This window comes from Sardina pilchardus, chromosome 10 (genome assembly GCF_963854185.1).
Source record: "Sardina pilchardus chromosome 10, fSarPil1.1, whole genome shotgun sequence".
NCBI lineage: Eukaryota > Metazoa > Chordata > Actinopteri > Clupeiformes > Clupeidae > Sardina > Sardina pilchardus.
Genome location: NC_085003.1, coordinates 4,442,234 through 4,459,203, shown reverse-complemented (window position 1 = coordinate 4,459,203; position 16,970 = coordinate 4,442,234). Strand labels below are relative to the sequence as shown.

The window sequence follows — 16,970 nt, the reverse complement described above, 5'->3', positions numbered from 1 at the left end:
GGTTGGGTTGACCTATGCAACGTTGGGCCAACGTTGGCAGAGTTGGCAGCAAATTTTTGCTGACCTATGCAACGTTGGGCCAACGTTGGCAGAGTTGGCCATTTTTTGCTGACCTATGCAACATTGGGCCTACGTTGGCAGAGTTGGCCATTTTTGTTGACCTATGCAACGTAGGCCCAACGTTGGGCCTACGTTGACAGAGTTGGCCATTTTTGTTGACCTATGCAACGTTGGCCTATGCAACGTTGGCAGAGTTGGCCATTTTTTGTTGTCCTATGCAACGTATGCCCAACATTGTACAGTACGTTGGCAGAGTTGGCCATTTGGCTGACCCTAACAACGTATGAGCAATGTTGGGCCCACGTTAACACAGTTGACCTTTTTGGCAGACCCATTCAAATCACTGGGCCAGTGTTGATCATATTGGCCATTTGAGGCAGCATTGAGGATTGACCTATACAATGTTGTAATGTTGATGTACTGTAGTTGACTGTTGATACAATAGTTAGATGCCACTGCAGAGAACCAAGGACCAGATCAGGCAGGCATACTCTGATGTGGCTGACATAGTAAGGGAGAATGAGGATGCCATAATCAACATCAGTGTATCTCACCCTCATGGCGCATGGTACAAGGGAGGCTTGACATCCACTGCGGCATAGACATCCTCACTGAGCCCACTGCATCGACATCCTCACTGAGCTTGTACTTTGAGGTGCTATCTTGGTGGTTTGATAGCCTACTGTATATAATGGTGCATACTACGACACTGAAAAAAGTAATTGTTAACCTTACTTAAAATAATTAGTGATATTTACTGTTTCCTGCTTAATTTGTTGACTCTCCTAGCTTACGCTTAGCTAACTTGTTGGTGAGGAAAATAATTTAGGGTCATTCCGTGTCAAATCATCAAATTGGATCTTTCAAGAGGGGTTGGATCTTTCAAGAGGGGTCTTAAGGCATATTTGTTTAATATGCACTTAGTCTTTTGAGCGTTTGTTATGTGTTATGGTTTGTATATTAGTATTGTTTTGTTATAATTTGTCCATTGTTAGAATTTGACATTTATTCTGCTATTGTCCTTAAATTTAGCCTTACCATGCTATAGTTATTGTTATTATTTAATTAACTGAGTGACTTATTTGATTGCTATTCTCATTTCATTGTTTTATTTCTCATTAGGTTAGTGCTTAATTGATTGTTTTATTGATAATATTGCTATTCTCCCTTTTTGTAATTGTTCACTGTTATTTAATTGTATTGTTATTTATTTGTATGTCGCTTTGGACAAAGGCGTCTGCTAAATAACCATAACCATAACCATAACCATAACCAAATCACCCAATTTCAGCTACATTTGGAAAGTGACCCTCTCCAAAAAAATCTGAAATAAATCACAGGTGTTTGTAGACTAAACCTATGAATAAATCTTAAATAGTATATCTGGATAACTAATGGTTTAAAAACTACAGCCCTTTGAAGCTTCAAGTCATTTTAAGAATTGTGGTGAACAATCCTTTTTGGTCAACTTGCAACGTTATTGGTTCTTTTGGTATTTCACACACATCAGTGAAACTATGTGGATGGAAGCACATTTTCCTGTTGAATTAAAAGATCTAATCAGATCAGAGGTATCTTGTGTAATTTCCCCTCTGCAAAGCTCTGAAAATGGCTATAAATTCATTATGTGAAAAGACATCATCACCTTTGAAGGTTTCTCATTCGTAAAGTATGTGCCACAAATTTCATAAGGTTTGTGGCACAATAAGGTCACAATATGGACTATAAGGTCATGTCCATGCATCAACTTTGGTTGTAATCGTTGTCGGTCCGTTGTCGTATTGTCATTTCACCATGTGGACAGTTAACAGGATTTTTAAAAATTTTACCATATATCATTTTGTATGTGAGGACCATCTGTCCAAAATTTGGGCTTGTTGCTGATTTTCTTTATTTGAGATATGATTTTTGGAAAATATTCTCTATAATCCACTGAACTCGCATTGGATCTGCAGTACCTCTTTGCACCACATGGGGTGCTCTTTTAATACAATGGAAGTCAATGGAAGAGTAAGAGAGTCACTTGTTTGCTGCACATATCCAATCTAAACACACATTTTATGGTTCATAGTTGAATTTATCCAAGTAATTATTGCAACATGAACAACATACTACTCATAAATATATCTGACAATGTATGTTTTTCAGTGCATAGTCATAAGTTGTTTTACCTTTTGTCTCATTTTATCTAATGCTAAGTGAAGATAACCATGATAATGGTGATAATCTATGGACATGTGACATGCACCCCTAGGCTGGGTGAACCCTGCATGAAATTCCGGGGAAGTTAAATTTCACTACAAAGGAATTTGAATTTCATTACAAAGTATTTTACAATAATCTGTTAATAGCCAACAAAACAACAGATTATAATTTGGTTTATCTTAAATTTCCCCCATGTTTTAAAATCTGTATTTCTTTTTTACGGTGCGGTAGGCTACGCTTTAAAAAGTGGTCTGCCATGCATAGTGGGAATGAACTGATTTCCTGTTGACATGAATATGCAGCGCATGGACCCCTCCTAGCCCATAGACTATTAGACAAGTGTGGAAATTATCTCCATAGATTGTACATTGGCACCAGTGAATAAAATAGATTATACTTGGGAGACAACATTATTCATATATTACACATTTCGTCTTCATCTCTTGTTTATACACAAATTATCAACTGATGTTATTTCAAGCAAGCAAAACAATAATACAGTCATTTCTGTTCTTTTATAGGAGCCAACCTGATGCCAACCTAAAATCAACCATATCTTCATAATACCCTGCCAACCTTCAGCCAACCAAAAACCAACCTATCCACCGTTGGGCCAACGTTGGCCCACCGGTCAAAATTACGCTGGCCCATGTCAGTGCCCAACGTTGGGCCAACACAACTTCGGCCCAACGTCAGCTACCTGGGATGTTCCCTGGATCCTATGTGATATTTATAGTTGTGCTTTAACAGATTTTTCCTGATTGCACGAGTTGTATTTGTCACTTGACAGACATCACAGCACTCTCCCTTGGGTGGTGCAAGTGTCTGATTAGGCAGTCACTCTCACTGTCAAGTTCTTCATGTCCAAGCTATAAATACCAGACATGTATGGCTTGGCAAGAGGAGCTAAATTAAACAATGGCCATCGAGGGAAAAGGAAACGTGTCACCAGATGACTATTTGTTCAAGATTGTTTCTCCGTTCTTCCTAGGAAGACAGTACAAGCAAACTCAACTGACAAGATGTAAAGGTTGTTAAAACAAATACCTGCTGAAATCATGTAATGTTCACAACAGCAGACTCACTTTGATTCTATGATCTTTGCTTTCAACAGATGATAAATGCCATAAAAAGGCATGATTGCAATGCCTGGGCACTTTCACAACATACAAGGTAAGCCTATTCAATAGAATGGAACAAAATGTATTCAAAAAAAAGAAAAAAAAAAGAAACTTGTTTGCAGACATAATGCATTTATAAATACTTGATATAGGCTACCCATGAAGAAATGAAATGCATTCCTGAAGCATTTACATGAAATGTCTATATTATGTGTGTATGATTTCAATGTTCCTTCAGTATTCACATAAGCCAATATCTGGTACAGCTTGAAGACGATCTTAAGGGCTAATACATGAATATAATCCAATAAACAGGCGCCTGATTAGATTGAAGTCAAATGTTGAATTAGTAGGAATATCAAGGACATCCAAAACATCTGTAAGCTTCCAAAAGTTTTATTACACGTTTTTGTGCATACTTGATCAGTTTAATGGAGTTTGTCTTCCAAAAAAGGAAGAAAACACCTATTAGATGACAGCAGATATCTCATCTTTATCAAAATTAATCAGCACATTTGCCAGGCCTTATGTTCACAATTATACTTAAGAGACAGCCCCACAACAGTGAGTGTTGCAAAATTTCTTATACGCCTGTTTCAACAACCATGCACCATGTCCTAATGTACTGCTGCCATCTACTGGTGAAACAGTAGCACTACAGATAAATCTATACATGGTTCTATTTTGTATATTTGCTGAAAGGCAAAGCAAATTCACAGAAAATATATGGCTCAGGTGGAACATGCTGTAATTCATATGAATTGACATCTAGAGGCTATAGGCTTTCAGAAAATATATGGTACAGGTAGTCAGTTCAGCTGTCCCTTAATACTTTAGGCCAAAATGTACAGCTGGTTTCTCAATCTACAATATGGGCCTATATTTAGCATACCAAACAACCATATGTACCATAGCAAAACCACAGTAAAAGTTATGTAAAAGTGATGCAAAATCACTTTTAACCCATCATCCTCTTATCTTCGCCCTTTCCCGATCTCTGTCCCGTAGCAGTTTAGATTCGATTACACATGCGTGTCTGATAACTTTTATCATCACTCGCTTTATGTATGGTAACATTGAATTAACGACGTGCTATATAATTTTGTATTGTCAATATAGCTCAATATCATAATACATGCAATTAAAATGTCCATTATGGCCATGCCAATGCAAGAAACATATGCGAAAATTACATTTTCAATGTTTCTTATTGCAAGCTAGCATTAGCTGTTACAGGGTAAAATTCTAGCTAGCTACTGTACTGTACCTACAAGATCACACATAACCACGCAAAAATGCTGTCTGCTATCACATGCAAAGTGCGACCAACTCACCTTGCTGTCGTCTTCTTTTCGGACTTCGTTTCAATCCGTAGCTGCTCGGACATTTTCGTTTGATTCGGCTATGACCGTGTAGGCTGGGCTGCGCTGTTCTCCATGGCCAAACAGCGTACAATACGACGCTAAAAGCCTTAAATGCGTAAAATGGCACGCAAAATAGCTTTAAAAGTGGCGTATCATTTTACGCCAAGCCGTTATTATATTACCACGCAAAAATCCTATCTGCTATCACATGCAAGTTGCGACCAACTCATCTTGCTGTCGTCTTCTTTTCGGACTTCGTTTCAATCCGTAGCTGCTCGGACATTTTCGTTTGATTCAGCTGTGACCGTGTAGGCTGGGCTGCATTGTTCTCCATGGCCAAACAGCGTACAATAAGATGCTAAAAGCCTTAAATGCGTAAAATGGCACGCCAAATAGCTTTAAAAGTGGCGTATCATTTTACGCCGAGCCGTTATTATATTACCACGCAAAAATCCTGTCTGCTATCACATGCACGGCCAAACAGCGTACAATAAGACGCTAAATAGCTATAAAAGTGGCATTTTACGCCAAGCCGTGAGATCACGTTCCCAGGAGCCACGAGTTATTACAGGGATAATGTTTTTGAGGGGAACATCTCGTGGCGGTTCTGTTCATTTAGGCAAAACTAGATTTCAGTTTCAAGTAAATTAATCATTTTGTTCGTTGGCTAAGGCTAAACTATGTATGTACTTGAATAGGCTACTGAAGATTTTAGCCTAATGCGCGAGTAGCCGAAATTAATACATAATATTGGTTTGCGCAATCTCCCGGAGCCACGAGTTACAGGGAGAATGTTTCTGAGGGGGACGTCTCGAGAGAGTTTGTGTGTGTGTGTGTGTGTGTGTGTGTGTGTGTGTGTGTGTGTGTGTGTGTGTGTGTGTGTGTGTGTGTTTGTGTTTGTGTGTGTGTGTGTGTGTGTGTGTGTGAGAGAGAGAGAGTGTGTGTGAGTGTGTGAGAGTGTGTGAGTGAGCTGGGGCAGTGTGTATGGGGATGTTTTCTGTATGTTGAATGAATTTACTCTGGATACCCATTCATTTCCTATGGCGGTCACTTTAGTTTTGACTGGGAACACCATTCGCGCGCGATCTCCATTGTGCTGTCTGAAAATGAATTCAGACAGCACAAAAACAACAAAAAAAAAAACCCTGTGAACATTGCGGAAATGTACGTCTGTCTGAAATCGACCACATTATAGCCTAATGCGCTAGTAGCCAAAATAAATAAATAATATTGGTTTGCGCGCGATCTCCCGGAGCCACAAGTTACAGGGATAATGTTTTTGAGGGGGACATCTCGTGGCGGTTCTGTTAATTTAGGCCAAACTAGATTTCAGTTTCAAGCAAATTAATCATTTTTGTTTGTTGGCTTAAACTATGTGTTCCTTGAATAGGCTACTGAACATTTTTAGCCTAATGCGCGAGTAGCCGAAATAGATAAATAATATTGGTTTGCGCGATCTCCCGGAGCCACGAGTTACAGGGAGAATGTTTCTGAGGGGGACGAGAGAGAGAGAGTTTGTGTGTGTGTGTGTGTGTGAGAGAGAGAGTGTGTGTGTGAGAGTGTGAGAGAGTGTGTGTGTGAGCTGGGTCAGTGTGTATGGGGATGTTTTCTGTATGTTGAATGAATTTACTCTGGATACCCATTCATTTCCTATGGCGGTCACTTTTGACTGGGAACACCAGATTCTTTTTCACCCGTGTCATTTGAGGACCTAAGGGACATTGTGAAGCACATGAAGCCCTCAACTTCACCTAATGATGCTGTCCCTTCCCACATCATAAAAGATGCCTTTAACTCATTGAGTGCCAACAACATAATATTGCATTTTTAGCTTTCGATTTCGCTTTTTTTATATATAATTATGAAACTAGACACTCTAACTCACCTTAAGTGTGATTTTTGAAAGTCTATCATGAAGAGAACTGAAGTAGATGACGATCGAAAACTCATGAAATCTCACACTACAATTTTATCTGGACATTATATCACAACGCAGCATTTGATTGATATTGCCGCATGAATTGTGTCGAATCAGGGACCGAGCATCGAGGATCGAGGAGAGAGTTTGAGAACCACCCCGGGAGTAGGCTAGTCTAGGCTATGGAGCCTTGCTGCATTACCTGCAGCGTGTTAGAGAGATCAAACTGTTAATTGACATAGGGCGCTTTAAATACACGTAGGGTAACACTTCCCTTGATCATCACCAAAGATTGTAGAACAGAGCTCTGTTCTAGAATCTTTGATCATCACTGACAAGTGCAAGTTTCCGCGATTGCATGCACATAGCAGTTGTGGCAGCAACATAGGTCGGCAGCAGGAAAGGTTCCGGTGGTAGATATACGGACATATGAATTCAGACAGCACAACAAAAAAAAGCCCCCTCCGTAAAAAGTCTGTGAACATTGCGGAAATGTACATCTGTCTTAAAGCGGCTTATATCTCCGTTTCTAGAAGACAAACAGGGATTTTGATGAAAACCAGCCACTGTTTGGCTTGGGATATCTCGGAAATGGAGACACATAGAAATAAACGGTTTTCACCCACTGAGAGCTCAGAGTCTCACCTTTCAAATGAGCCATAGTATGTGTCCATAACATAGAATACGCTGTGGCTCTACAAAAATAGTAAAAAATGATCTAGCTTGCCGGCGCTCTGGGACATAGCTTCCAAAAACAATGTGGCATTCGAAGAGTTAACACCATCGGCCCTAGTATTCAGGTTATTCTTAACTCATGTCTCTCAGCTGGTATAGTGTCCCAGTGTGTTTTAAGCACGCGGTTGTTCAGCCGTTGCTAAAAAAACACAACCTTGATGCAAAGGCTCCAAGTAATTACCGCCCCATCTCAAAATTACCTTTTATTTCAAAAATACTGAAGAAGGTTGTTCTATCACAATTATTGGCTTTTTTAAACTGCTGGTAGAGCCCTTTTAATCCGGTGTTAGAGCACTGCATAGCGCTGAGACAGCCCTGCAGGTTACCAATGACCTGCTCCTCACCCTCGACTCTGGTGAAAATGCCCTTTTGGTCCTACTAGACCTTAAGGCTGCATTCGATACTGTTGACCACACCACTCTCTTGCTGCGTCTGGAACAGTGTGTTGGTCTAAGAGGTACAGCCCAGATAGCAATTTCCTTTGGGCCGGATCCGCATGAAAGCCTTTAGATCCGTATGTAGCGGACCTACGGTATCTGACTGTGGGCCAGATGTGGCCCACACACAATAAGCGGACCCGTATTGCAGATCCGTACAACACAGAATAAGCGGACCCGTGTCACACACAATAAACGGAACCATATTGCAGATCCGTACCACACACAAGAAGTGGACCCGTACCACACACAAGAGGCGGACCCGTATTGCAGATCCGTACAACACAGAATAAGAGGACCCGTGCCACACACACACAATAAAAGGACCCGTATTGCAGATCTGTACCACACACAAGAAGCAGACCCGTACCACACACAATAGGCAGACCCGTATTCATGGGTTTCATCAGGTCCCTTTGCACAGGTGTATCAATCACCATGCAGTCTGCATTGATAATCAAGGTGCTTCATTTTATACACCTGTGGAAAGGGACCTGATGAAACCCATGAATTGCAGATCCGTATACCACACAACAGAGCGGTAGATAAAACAGAGTGGCGACACTCCCATAGACCTCCGTAGGAAAAAATGGCAGTGCTTTTTCCAGGCTATTTCCTCGTTATAGGACTTTTGGAACTATTTACAGCCAATCTCTTGGTCAGTAGTTAATGAGTTAATTTATTACACCTTCCAGCATCTAGAAGTACATCCCACCCTCCTGGAATTCAGCCATTCAGCGCAGGTTTTTTGGAACTTTTGATCGCGTGGCGGCGACATCAAAGCGTGTCGCAACTCTCTCTGCTCTCTCTATGGCTCTGCCACACACAAGAAGCAGACCCGTACCACACACAATATGCGGACCCGTATTGCAGATCCGTACAACACACAAGAAGCGGACCTGTACGGGTTCGCTTACTGTGTGTGGTACGGATCTGCAATACAGTTCCGCCTCTTATGTGTGGTACGGGTCCGCTTATAGGGCTCGGGATCATGACGTGAAAACTTTGCGGGCACAGCACAGCTAATACTATATTTCTGCTTCTTGTCTTCTGCATCTGAATGAATGGACATCACGTTCAGTGCGCTACCAACATGGCGGCAATATTCCTAGAATGCAAGTCGTGTGCCCGAGCCCTATTGTGTGTGGTACGGATCTGCAATGCGGTTCCGCCTCTTATGTGTGGTACGGGTCCGCTTCTTGTGTGTGGTACGGATCTGCAATGCAGGTCCCATATCACATATGACTTTAAGCAGACATTCACAACATCCCCAACTGGTCACCACTATAAAAAACTTTGCAGAAGAATTAAGGATGCTTATCACAATTTTATGACTTTATAAACCTCATGGTTTAGATATAAAATATAACCTAGACATTCTCTGATAACTTTAATTATATTTTGTGTAGGCCTACTTTGTTTGCTTGTTTGTTTGCTTTGTCTGCTTCCCAGCATGCATTGCAAATATTACACTGTTAAATATTACTGTGATTTCACAATACCTTACAGTATTATTTCACAGTAAATTACTGTACTCAAACATTTACTGTAAAATCACAGTAGCTCTATCACATTACAGCACCTTGTTGTGAAATTTGAATTGCACTTGAACCGCGCAGCATTGTGGGGCGATTTCTAACGTTCACCCCTCCCACCCGCACCTGCCAACCTCAACTGAATTTTCAACTCAGCCGTCCACCAATGACTTCAATCATCACTTTTCTGCATGTGTAAGCTGTACAAACTCTGCCATCATATCCAAGGTAAGAAGTGCAGTGCTTTTGTATGTTATTTAGAAACGGGAATTTAATTAAAAAATATATATTGGCGTTATACTGTAATGTTTACCAAAACCGGTTGTGTTAGAAGTGGCTGGCTAGCCATTAGCTAGCGAGCTAAGAATCGCTAACATTTGCAGAGTTAGCTTTTTCAATAGCTAACTTCACGATTATGTGCAATATCTGGAATGGTAGTTAATATCATATCCAACAATACGTCTGTGTAAGATGTCGTTGTGAATGTAGTTTAAGTTTGAATGAAATATCAGGCGCAAGTAACATTTACGTTAGCTATCTTTAAAGTGGCTGATTGTAGCCATGCAGGCTAACATTAAGTTAACATTGCAGACACAGATGAGAGTTGTTAACGTTACTTTCCTAACTAACGTGACTTAAGAATTGTCATGGGACATAGGCTTAGGTAGATAACTTAATTTAAATTTGATATACAGTAGTGCCGATACAAAGGACCAGTAAAACTAATGAATGTAGTAATTTATCTCCCACCTTAACCTTAACTAAACTGCAGTTTAGTATGGCCATTGTCATTAACAGACGTGTCAAGGATGTGAATGGGGGTATGATGCACTTTAGGTTGTGAAGGGTAGTGTTTGGCTTCATGTTCTTCATTTCATAGCCCTTATTTACCCCTTGTTTGATATAGTACCTAATCTGCGCCTAACTATGTGTTTATTTAAAATGCATATGAGTGTAGTAGTGCTTCAGTGATGATCTTTTTATCTTCTGTGTGTTTTGCAACTTATTAATCTTAGTCTCCCTCTGTTCCCTCTGTTTACAGACATTGCATTGTGAGGACTGTTGCCCTGGGAACACTGAGCGCATTCTCGAAAATTCCAAATTTGTGCCACTTCCATACGAAGACAGCCCAGAATAATGTAGGTCCGGCCCTGCACACATTCACATACAAAAATTGTACAGAATTACATATAGCATTATGATGTGTGCATTTATTTGTATGTTTATCCCCTCTCTTCCTTGTCTGTTTGTTGTTATGATTGTGTAGTGGGCTCCATCAACCATCCCGGGTAAAGTCGGTCTGTCCTGATTGCACTACTTGCTAATTGATGACGTCTAGAAGCCATAGCTGCTTCCCTGGCGTAAGTGTTAATGTGTTTTGAATGTATTTATTGGTACCATTGTGAGTGCTCTACTGTGAATGAATGCAGCTACTTAAAATACTATACTCTTGAAATATCCATGTTTACCATTGTGTTGGTGGTAATGTAAAGTGTTGTGAATATCTGCCAAACTGAGCATATTCATTATTTCAAGTGTATTGTATAGAATGCATACTTATGTTAAATCCTATCTTTTATTGACAGAGCCCTCACAAATAAACTGATACCAGGAATTAACATACAGTAGATGGTGATGGTGGTGGTGACAAGGGTGCCTTCACAAGGTAATTATAATATCTGTTTGTACATTTCATTGACTTGTCTTACTTATTTTTTAATGCTTCATTTTTTAAAAATCTTGCTCAACAATGACAAGGTGTATGACAATTGCTGTTTTATTTTTTAGGTGCCATGTCACAATCTCAGTGTGGAGCCAAAGGCTGCTATTGCAAGTCAGATGGGGGACGATCGATGTAAGGCATCAGAAAGGTGGTGTACGTACAAAGGCTGGAGCTGCTGGAGACAGTGTTGCATTTAGGTATGATATCACACAGATATACTATTGCTCAGAACTGTGGGGTCACTTTGAAATATCCTTCCTATCAAAAGAAAAGCACCCGACATCTGCATTACTTATACTGTAACTATTGCATCTGACTTATAGGTTGCTAATGTGGGTATTTTTTTTATTTGTCACTAAAGATTACTAGTTTGAGTAGTTTGTATTAGTTATATTCATGGACAGGGCCTATTGTACTCTTTTACAGATACTTGATTTACTGCCGAAGGTACCATCAGAGCACCACCCTACCCCTGCAGGACCAGAAGAGGACGGACAGGGGGCCAACATTTTTTAACACTCTGACCATGGACTATTTAAACCATTGAGGTAACGCAGACGTCTGATCCCACTTGGCTAAAACAGAAGACTGAGGAGGAGTTTCTTTCCTCATGCCATTCGCATCCTGAGCACACATACTACATTACATGGACTTGCCATACTGCACTTACACACTGCACTATTTACCCCCTGACTCATTCCGTGTCAAATCAGACAAAGTTATGCTGCACCGTCTCAGGCCTGTACAATATTTTTTTGTTCAATCCTATGTCTTCATATTATAATGTTTGTATGGCCTGCTCAATGATTTTCATTGAAAAGTGTTCATTAAAAGTTCAAATGGTATTTTCTTTGTTGTTGCTTTTATTGACCAGATCCAAAACATGTTGGTATAGGTCAGGTAAATCACAAATCAAATGTTCAAATGTACAATATCTTTCACTGTAAATTCACAGCAAATTGCTGGCTAATAATTGCATGACTTTTACAGTAAAAATGAAAACATACAGTATGGTATTGTGATTATACACAACATGATACTGTAAATTCACAGCAAATGGCTGGCTGCTGAGTTGCATGACTTTTACAGTAAAACATGAAATTCACAGTAATTTACTGTGAGATAGTACCGGTAAATTACTGTGAAAGTCATGCAATTATTAGCCAGCAATTTACTGTAAATTCACAGTGAAACATTTTACAGTGTAGTTTTGAATTTTGAAACAATGTGGTTGGGATATTTTAGCTTATAGGCTAACCTACTCCACTGATGTTTTGAACAACAACATTACCAGATATGACCATTGACTTAGTAATTTATTAGGGGGGAAATACACCATAGTCGTGAAAGTATTAGACCTAACCGGGTATAAATATCCAGCTAACTAATCTAATTATTATTCATCTGGACGTGATCATCTATCTCCAAGCCGCACCCACAGGTAAAATAAATAAGTGAGTGACATGAAATACTAGACGGTAGACCTAATTGCAAATCATTACTGCATGCCAATTACTGCTTAACAACGTTGACAGCTGTTTCACTCACACAAATAGTATCCTAACGCCACACGCTTCGTGACAGATTGACTTGGGTAATCTCCATGGCGCAAATGCTAAACGGTGAACAGGTAGTTGGGTGAAATTCGATTTTTCCTCTTTTTACGTCGCAGTGACAAAATACGTTTTTTAAAAAGCTCTGAATCATCGCCGGGACGTTATCTTGTTTGTTGGGAGCAGTCTCAGCCCTTATTGCCACCAGATCAGTTAAACGGATCCAAAACAATTTTGGACCGATGTGCGTTTGGACGTCGGATCAGGTCCACTATTCAGATCCGTGCCGGATGGCGTGGTAGGTGTGTTTTGCTATCTGGGACGGACCTGGACGAGTGCAAGTTCATATCTGCCGCAAATCCGTCAAACAGATCCAAAACAATTTTGGACCGATGTGCGTTTGGACGCCGGATCAGGTCCATTATAAAGATCCGTGCCGAATGTTGTGGTACATGTGGCCCAGTTCCGTCCCAGTGCAGTTTTGCTATCTGGGAGCTCTTCAATGGTTCTCGTCATATCTCAGCAATAGATCCTTCTCAGTGTCCATTGGGCAATTCTCCTCCACCTCCGCCTCTCTGCCATGTGGGGTGCCCCAGGGGTCCATACTAGGTCCTGTCCTCTTCTCCCTGCACATACTCCCCCTAGGCAATATATTCAAGAAATACAACATCTCCTTTCACTTATATGCAGTCGACTCTCAGCTTTACCTACCTCTTAGGTCTGCTGATTCCCTCCAGACCCTGTTAGATTGTCTTGAGGAGGTCAAAGCATGGATGGGAAATAACTTCCTTCAACTCAATAAGGAAAAAACAGAGGTTGTTGTTCTCGGGCCTTCTAAGGCCAGAATCCCCCTCTTGTCAGACCTGGGGGCTCTCTCCCCCTATGTCACATCTTCTGCTAAAAACATTGGTGTCATCTTTGACTCTGAGTTTTGCTTTAATAAGCAAATTGCCAGTGGTAAAGCTCAGAGTTATTAATAAACTTAAACCCTCTCTGACATTTAAAGACCTGGAGAAAGTCATTCATGCTTTTATTACTTCGCGGCTGGACTATTGTAATTCTTTATACCTGGGACTCCCTCAGACACTTCTTTCACGCCTACAGCTGGTTCAGAATGCAGCTGCAAGACTGCTGACTGGGGAAAAAAAGAGGGAGCATATTACCCCCATCCTAGCCTCTCTCCACTGGTTGCCAATCCAGTATAGAATTCATTTTAAGATTTTATTGATGGTTTTAAAGCTCTTAATGGTCTAGTCCCAACCTACTTATCAGACCTCATCAATCCCCATTCAGCCCCCCGGGCCCTCAGATCCTGCAGCATGAGTCTTCTGCATGTCCCACGCTCCAGACTCAAAGAGGCGATAGAGTTTTTGCAGTAGCTGCACCTCGCCTGTGGAACCAGCTGCCACCCCCCATTAGAGATGCTCCCTCCATCACCTCCAAATCTAAGCTAAAAACATACCTCTTCTCCCTGGCAGTGTATGATTGCTATTTCCCTCTTCTTTGTTTATTTATGTATTTATTTATTTTATTTTACTTTTAATTTGGTTTTATTTTTTATCTATTTTACTGTGTCATACCTTGCACCTGTACGGCACTATGGTCAGTGTATACTGTATTTTATATGTGCCTTATAAATAAACTTTACTTTACTTTACTTACTATAATGGATGTCTATGAATGTGTATAGAGTTTAAATCATGGTGTCATAATAGTCTATGTCTGGCTTACTTGTCCGGAAGTCCCAGAAAGCTGTGGAGTATTGTATGTAGACTGATGAGGAAAAAAATAATTTAATCCAATTTAAGATGAGTCTGAATACCAATATGTGGAAAACCTGAAAGGGTCTGAATACTTTCCGGTTGCACTGTATATGGGACGCATCCTAAATTACTGTGGACAGCCAAGAAATGGTTCAGCTAGTCAGCTATCCTTCAACTGTTCAGCTGTGTGTGCGTGCATGTGTGTGTCAGTTTTCCTTGATATGTTATGGTATAACTGCTTGTGTGTGTGCACGGGCATGTGTGTGTCAGTTTTTCTTGATATGTTACTGTATGAATGCTTGTGTGTGTATGTGTGTGTCTGTGTGTGTATTTATGAGTGTCAGAGGTAAGGTTTGCAGTGCAGTGCAAGCCTTGGCCTCGTCCTGCAGCTGATCCTTGCAGGTACAACACATACAGAACAAACTCTTCACATCTGAGTTGCTCCGGTGAACCTTTTTTCTTTACTACAGAACAAACTCTCTCAGAACCAAACTCAGGGCTTATCACCTGGCTTACTCGCTTACAATCAATGATTTTTGCCGCTTGGTACATATGTGTGGACTCAGGTTTCAAGGAGCTCAATTTAGGAATTTCTAAGACCATTTCAAGGCTACTATGTCCCAGAATGATTCAGAATTAAGTCAATATGATTGTTCTCTGAACCTAAAGTAACACTAAAGTGTTTTTTGTACCTTAAAATAATGTTTCAAAATCATTTCAGTGGTTCATCAACTCGTAACAGGGTGAACAGCACTTCTGCATTTACTTCTCAGCCCTCATGTCGGCTATAACCGGACTATGCAAGTTTACCAGATTGGGTCGGATCTGTAGTTCAATGGAATGACATTTTAGAATTTGAATTGCTTTGATGTCACAATGCATCATACTATCATAAAATCACTCTACCTTGTCTGTGGACATTGTTATTTGCTGAATAAACAAATAGTGTGCGTGCGACAGAAGATTAGTGCTTTAATGTTGCTTTAAAAAGCTAGCGGAGTGATGAAGGAAACTGAAGCATAGTTTCAACTGCTGACAACTGAATAAAGCTGCAACTCCTCAGACTATCATGTGACTGTCTGTTGTTGCTGCAACAGAAGTGAAACAGAGGGGGTTGTCTGGAAGGTCTTCATCCCTTATCTGACTACACCCGACTACAAACTGAAACAGGAATGGTTTACATACTGTATTAGTAACATTACAAAACTCAAGCGAATTAAATGCAAATATGATACTAAAATAGAAGTTAGATTTATCTAACTTGCTTTTATTTTTCACCTCCTCCTCAGTGCTTGATAAGGAAGAAAGTGGGCAGTGGTAATAGGTGGGGATGGATGACCCCTTAAAGATGAGATGAGAAAGTGGATTAGCACCACTGTCGGGGGGTTTTAATAACTGAAAAAAGCACAGCAAAAGTACACATGATTATCACACATAGTGTGACCTGTGTTATGGCTGAGGGGACCTATTCAAATATCAGGGGTGAATAACATAGTATATGATAAAAAAAGGGCCCTATTAAGACATATCACATAACACAACACAACCTGTGTTATTTGACAGAGGTGCCCTATTCAGATATCAGGGGTTGAGAACATACTAAAGGCCTATTCGGACGGGATTAGTTTTATGGGGTGACATCAGGTAAAGTAACAATTACCAGGTAATGTAGTCCCGTCCGGACGCGCCATGTCAGTAAACATAACGGAGTATGTCGGTGACATTTACAGACACTTTTACCTTCCGTAAAACGGTCCGGAGAAATTACCTTAGGTAAAATTAATCCCGTGCGAACGCGACCCTCTGTAAAGATGTCTGTAATATTTCGTCACATCCTGATTTGAAAACAATTCCACCATAGTCTGAATGAAAACATAACATGCTGTGCAGCTCCTAATAGGACGTTAGCTAGTTTGCCTATTAGCTTGATATTGTTAGCCATTTCAAACTACTTATGGCATTAACATAAAGCTAACATTTGCTAGTTTAACCAACTTGTGTAGTCTTTCAAATCTGAAAATGCCGCACGTACCTGACGCAAAGTATCACGTGCACGGCGACGAAGATGTGACGGCAGAACGTAAACGTAGTTACTCCTCCCATGTCAGGTAAAATGACAGAGATGTTAGTCCCGTCCGAATTGGACATTTATATTACAGAGGTCATATGATAAACCTGCATTACTCTACGTCCCCCCATAAAACTAATCCCGTCCGAATAGGCCTTAAGTGACTTCACACAAGCTTGAACTTCAGGGCCCCCTGAGCCCCTGGACCCAGTAGACCCATTTAGTAATCCATCTCTGCACCAGGTAGGACCTCAAGGCCTTGACAATCACTATATGACCGCTACGCTAGCTACACTAGTGGTGGTCATAATTGGTGTCTTTAAAGGCTGGATTTTTACTCTTTTTTTTAAATTAAGGCATTAAGATCAATATCCAAAAGATGACTTTACACTCCTCTTTTTAGTCAACTTTAGCATGGGTTCAAATAATTCTCTCCACTTTACTTTATATATGATAATAGTTTTGGGGTCTTCAAACAGTGTGTAAAG

At 40.4% G+C, this 16,970-nt stretch overlaps 1 long non-coding RNA gene across 3 annotated transcripts; it reads left to right on the top strand.

The window, feature by feature from the left end:
* The first annotated feature begins 9,544 nt into the window (after positions 1 to 9,544).
* Positions 9,545 to 11,801, top strand: LOC134094056 (uncharacterized). Of its 3 annotated transcripts, none has more exons than XR_009940410.1 (5): positions 9,545 to 9,603; positions 10,418 to 10,514; positions 10,643 to 10,736; positions 10,962 to 11,041; positions 11,164 to 11,279. It is a non-coding gene; the product is annotated as an uncharacterized LOC134094056 (long non-coding RNA). The 3 variants fall into 3 exon arrangements; XR_009940412.1 differs by lacking the exon at positions 9,545 to 9,603 and adding an exon at positions 11,525 to 11,801 and having other exon boundaries at positions 9,676 to 10,514; positions 11,164 to 11,251; XR_009940411.1 differs by lacking the exon at positions 9,545 to 9,603 and having other exon boundaries at positions 9,681 to 10,514; positions 11,164 to 11,289.
* Positions 11,802 to 16,970: the final 5,169 nt, after the last annotated feature.